General features: G+C 49.5%; 1 non-coding gene across 1 annotated transcript; it reads right to left on the reverse strand.

Moving 5' to 3' along the window:
* Positions 1 to 2,159: 2,159 nt before the first annotated feature.
* On the reverse strand, positions 2,160 to 2,260 carry LOC115897209. The gene has a single exon (XR_004057137.1). It is a non-coding gene; the product is annotated as a small nucleolar RNA U13 (small nucleolar RNA).
* Between the last annotated feature and the right edge of the window lie 3,208 nt (positions 2,261 to 5,468).

A 5,468-nucleotide genomic window follows, 5' to 3' on the forward strand; every position in this document is an offset into this window, starting at 1 on the left:
TCCCAGCACTTTGCGGTGGCTCATGCCTGTAATCCCAGCACTTTGGGAGGCTGAGGCAGGCAGATCATGAAGTCAGGGGATGGAGACCATCCTGGCTAACATGGTGAAACCCCATCTCTACTAAAAATACAAAAAATTAGCTGGGTGTGGTGGCGGGTGCCTGTGGTCCCAGCTACTTGGGAGGCTGAGGCAGGAGAATTGCTTGAATCCAGGAGGCGGAGGTTGCAGTGAGCTGAGATCACACCACTGCACTCCAGTCTGGGTGACAGAGCAAGACTCCGTTCAGCGGCCGGAGAAAGTTCCTGTTAATGTCTAGGATGCCCTCTACAGGGCATCGCCATCTCACCCTGGTCCGATCCCACCCCTGGGGGAGTTTATCTGAATCTTGGAAGGGTAAGAGGAGGTACTTGAGATAGTTGCATTTATCAAAAGAGGGCATGAGAATTGAGGTGGGGCATCCTGAAGTGTGGCCAGCCCAGGGAGAGGGCACTGGCCACCATTCCACGTGGAGACATTCTGACAAGGATGAGTTAGGGCACAGGAATAAAGCTAGTGGGAGTTTTCAGTATCTTTTCTGAACAGCTTCATCTATAAAACCAGGGGCTTGCCCTGAAAAACAGTCCCTTGTGCCCTGTAAGTCTGTGATCTGCTGGGACTCTCTGCTGGAGGCCAGGCTCATCAAACCCAACAGGATGGCACCTCCTTGAAATGCTGGTGTGAAGGCCCAGGCCCTGCAGCCTCAAATCAAGTAGGAGAAGAGCTGTGAGCTGGGCACACTCACCCAGTGTGATGGCATTCAGGTCCCCAGATCCCCAGCCCAGCTTCATGGTTGTTCCCAGGACACTCCTCACAGATCATAAGTCCCTGTTGGATCAGGGACTTGGCTTTCACAACAGTTGAGTCATGCCAAGTCCGCCTGACCTGCCTGGTTGCTTCTCCAACAGCTGAAGGCCCCATGCTGAGGCTGCCCTGCTGCCCTGCCTGGAGGGGAGGATCTGCAGCTGTGGCCTGACGTGTCTGCTCACCAGCCCCCTTCTGTGTCCCTCCTCGCCAGCAGGGGCAGACTATGAGATGGTTGACAGGGATGTCCAGATCAGAGTTGAGGGCAGGAGCCTTCCATGGCTGGGCCACTGGGGCTGGGGCAAGAGGGACTGAAAAGGAACCCAAAGTATGCCATGCAATTTTTCTGCGGCCAGAAGTTTCCAGTAGGAGGCAAAGGAGAGGAGAAAAGGGCATACATGACTGAATGCTCTATTCCCCCAAATTCATAGTTGGAATCCTAACCCCCCGTGTGACGGTATTAGGAGGTGGGGACTTTGGGAGGTGATTAGGTCATGAGAGCAGAGCCCTTGCGAATGGGAGCAGAGCCCCTATAAAAGAGACCCCAGAGTGCTCCCTCTTCCCTTCCACCAGGTGAGGACACAGAAAGAAGCCACCATCTCTGAACCAGGAAGCAGGCCCACACCAGACACCAAACCTGCTGGTGCCTTGACCTTGGACTGCCCAGCCTCCAGAGTTATAAGAAATAAATTTCTAGCTGGGTATGATGGCTCACACCTATAATCCCAGCTACTTGTGAGGCTGAGGCAGGGGGATCATTTTAGGCCAGGAGTTTGAGACCAGCCTGGGCAACACAGAGAGACCCCATCTCTAAAAAGGTAAAAACAGGCCAGGCGTGGTGGCTCACACCTGTAATCCCAGCACTTTGGGAGGCTGAGGTGGGTGTTCAAGGAGCCTGAGGTTAGGAGTTCAAGACCAGCCTGGCCAATATGGTGAAATCTCGTCTCTACTAAAAATACAAAAAATTAGCCAGGTGTGGTGGCACATGCCTGTAATCCCAGCTACTGGGGAGGCTGAGGCAGGAGAATTGCTTGAACCTGGGAGACGGAGGTTGCAGTGAGCTGAGATTGCTCCACTGCACTCTAGCCTGGGCAACAAAGTGAGACTCTGCTTCGAAAAAACAAAACAAAACAAAGATAAAAACAACAACAAAAAATTCTGTTGTTTATAAGCCACCCAGTCTATGGTATTTTTGTTATAGCAGCCGAATGGACTAAGACATGTTCAATGACAAATTCATGACCTTCTGCCTGAGAAAGCTTATTCAGTAAGTCTGGGAGGGGCTGAGAAACCTGCATTTTTCTTCTTTTTTTTTTTCATGTCAGACAGGTAATGTGCAGACATGGTAACAAGGTTCAAGGGTGACACATCTCACACATATGCATAAACATCCAATTGTCATGTTCAAGAACTAAAGGATCAAAACCTGCATTTTAAAAGATTATCTTAGTCCAGGTGTGGTGGCTCGTGCCTGTAATCCCAGCACTTTGGGAGGCTGAGACGGGAGGATCACCTGAGGTCAGAAGTTCGAGACCAGCCTGGCCAACATAACAAAACCCCATCTCTACTAAAAATACAATAATTAGCTGGGCACGGTGGTGTTTGCCTGTAATCCCAGCTACTTGGGAGGCTAAAGCAGGAGAATCGCTTGAACACGGGAGGCGGAGGTCGCAGTGAGCCGAGATCATGCCATTGCACTCCAGCCTGGGCTGAAAGATTTTCTTAGATCATGCACAGGCAGATTTGAGAATGGTGATTTTAGGTTAACCTGGTTGGGGTTTGTTCAGAAAGCTTGAGAAGGGTCAGAGGTCAGTGTGAGAAAGCAGACTTTGTTTCAGCTGTTAGGAGTTTCCCTCCCTGGGATAAGGGGCAAGAGCTTGATTCACCGTGTGACCTAGAACCTCAAAACCAGCCCCTTGGTACAGAGCCAGGCTGGAAGTGCGGCTTGAACAGCATCCCCAGGGCTGAGCCCCAGGCACAAGGCCCAGGAGGGGCTGCCAGGCCCACATCTGCAGTCAAGATTCTTACTGGGAAATTCTTACATGTTTGCAAAACGCAGCTAATGTTTCACGCACCGTCTGCATGAGCAGCTGCTTTCTATTCTTGACGTGGGCCATAGGATCTCGAACCGGAGTGGACATGTGTCCATGTAATATAGACACTCCCTCTCCTGATAAGTCTGAAGCAGGGTATGTCTGTAACTCCAGCTAAGGTAGGGCTCTGCTGGTTTCCTGATCACCCGTGGAAGTCTAAATCAGGCCTTCTGAGTGTACTAGCCAGTTTCAGCAATAGGCGTGAGTGCTTTCATTTTAGACAGGAGCAATCCTAACACTTACAGCAAAGAGCCTTCCCATCAGGCTAAAAGTTCCAGAAAGTTTTATATTGTAGCGCCAAATCCAGTGTTATGGTTCCAGTCAAGTCAGGAAATAAAAAGTCTACAATTTATTTAGGTCTCTGAGACTCAGGACTCCTGGCCAAAAATGTGCCCTTTGATCTCATCCCTTCAATCTGAAGTATTCTCTAAACACATTTCCATTTTAACGAGCACTGCCTTCTACTGGCACAATCCTCTTTACGGAAGAAACTCAGCTTGTGTTTCAGGATTCCAATCCTTGGATTAAATTCAGTGTCATATCGGTCCTAATGTGTGCCAGGTTCCTACCCTCAGTGAGCTTAGTGGCAAGAAGCAAAACTCAAGGACGTATATATACTAACAGCCACAGCCAGCAGTGCTATGCAGGGACTGCCTTCAAAAGACCAGAGCCAGGAGCGGGGAGTTCTCCGAGGGTGGCCATCGCTAGACGTATGAGTTGGGTCTCAAAGAGTGGATAAGCTTTTAAGAGGAGAAGAGAGGGAAAAAGAACAATCCAGGTAGGAGGAAGGAATGGAGTAGTGCAGAGCATGCTTGCAGAGTTGTGGGTAACTCAGCGTAGCCAGGCGATAAGGCACGGGTGATGGTGGAGGTGATGGGACAGATGAGCCTGGCCAGACAGTGGAGCCAGACTGTAGTGGGCCAGACTCCCTCGGATTTGCTAAGTAAAGAGCTGATGTACACAATGCTTCAGAGGAATCTCACGGAAATGGTGCGGGGCAGCGTAATTGGACCTCCAGATGCTAGAGTATGGACAGTAGCTGTTCCCAGTCACTCTCTCTGGTGGCCCACGGTTTCTTGCCACTGCTTCTCTCTGCACGCTGTGTCCTCTGATCCCCCATAGGGCAACTCTGGCCCTGACTCAAGCCAACCTGTAGGCCAAGCATCTGTCACCACAGTCTCTTGATTCTTGGTTCCAACTCGACAGAGACAATTTGATTAGCCAGTGGCCAATGGACTGTCTGTCCCCTGGTTAGGTGTCTACCCCTCGAATATCATCTGTTCTGGTTGGGGGGCAGGGTAGGGGTGTTATACAGTGAAAACATAACCTACTGGGCTCACCCTTCAATAGAAGGGATAGTGTGTGTGGAAGTTGAAAGAAAGAGGCATGGCTGGGCAGATCCTCCAAACAGGTCTCCTTCCACTACAGATAGTCAGTGGGAACTATCACTTTTTTTGAGGAGGAAAATAACATAATTAAGGCTGTAATTCTGGAAGATTACTTTCTACCATGTGAAGGATAAGACTGAAGGGGAAGGGGAAGTTGCCAACATGTATCAAATATCTACCATGTACCACATACTTGGCACATGTATCTACTGTATACCTAGCCCCTATGATGCTAGATACTGTTTGCATATTACTTTTCCTAGTTTTCACAAGAGCCCATTTTATTTATGAGAAAACTGTAATCCCAGTGCTTTGGGAGGTTCAGGTGGGAGGATTACTTGAGTCCAGAAGTTTGAGACCTGCCTGGACCAAAGAAAGAAAACACACACACACACACACACACACACACACACACACAGTTCACTGGGTGTGATGGTGCATGCCTGTAGTCCTAGCCCCAGAGAGGCTGAGGTGGAAGGACGCCTTGAGCCCAGGAGTTAGAGGTTACAGTGATGAGCTATGATTGTACCACTTTATTCCACCCTGGGTGACACAGCAACCCTGTCTCTTTAAAAAATTAAAAAATAGCCCAGGCGTGGTGGCTCAAGCCTGTAATCCCAGCACTTTGAGAGGCCAAGGTGGGTGGATCGCCTGAGGTCAGGAGTTCGAGACCAACCTGGCCAACATAGTGAAACACCGTCTTTACTAAAAATACAAAAAATTAGCCAGGCGTGGTGGTGTGCGCCTGTAATCCCAGCTACTTGGGAGGCTGAGGCAGGAGGATCACTCGAACTGGGGAAGCAGAGGTTGCAGTGAGCTGAGAACACGCCATTACACTCCAGCCTGGGCAACAAGAGTGAAACTCTACCTCAAAAAAATAATAATAATAAATTAAAAATAAAAGAGGCCAGGAGGGAAAGTGAAATAATTTGCCCAAAGTCACACAGCTCGTTAGTCAATGGTAGAATTGTGATTTGAACTTAGAAGCTGTCCAGACTTGAAATCCACACCAAGCAGGAAATCTACTGGGATGGCCCCGTGTGCCTGTCTGCAGGAGGTGTGAGTTCGGACTGAGCCTGTCATCTTCTGCCTCTTTTTTATTCCTCTTCCGTATCATCATCCTCTTAGTCACCTAAGCCCAAATCTC

The sequence above is a fragment of the Rhinopithecus roxellana genome, chromosome 4 (genome assembly GCF_007565055.1).
Source record: "Rhinopithecus roxellana isolate Shanxi Qingling chromosome 4, ASM756505v1, whole genome shotgun sequence".
Taxonomy (NCBI): Eukaryota; Metazoa; Chordata; class Mammalia; order Primates; family Cercopithecidae; genus Rhinopithecus; species Rhinopithecus roxellana.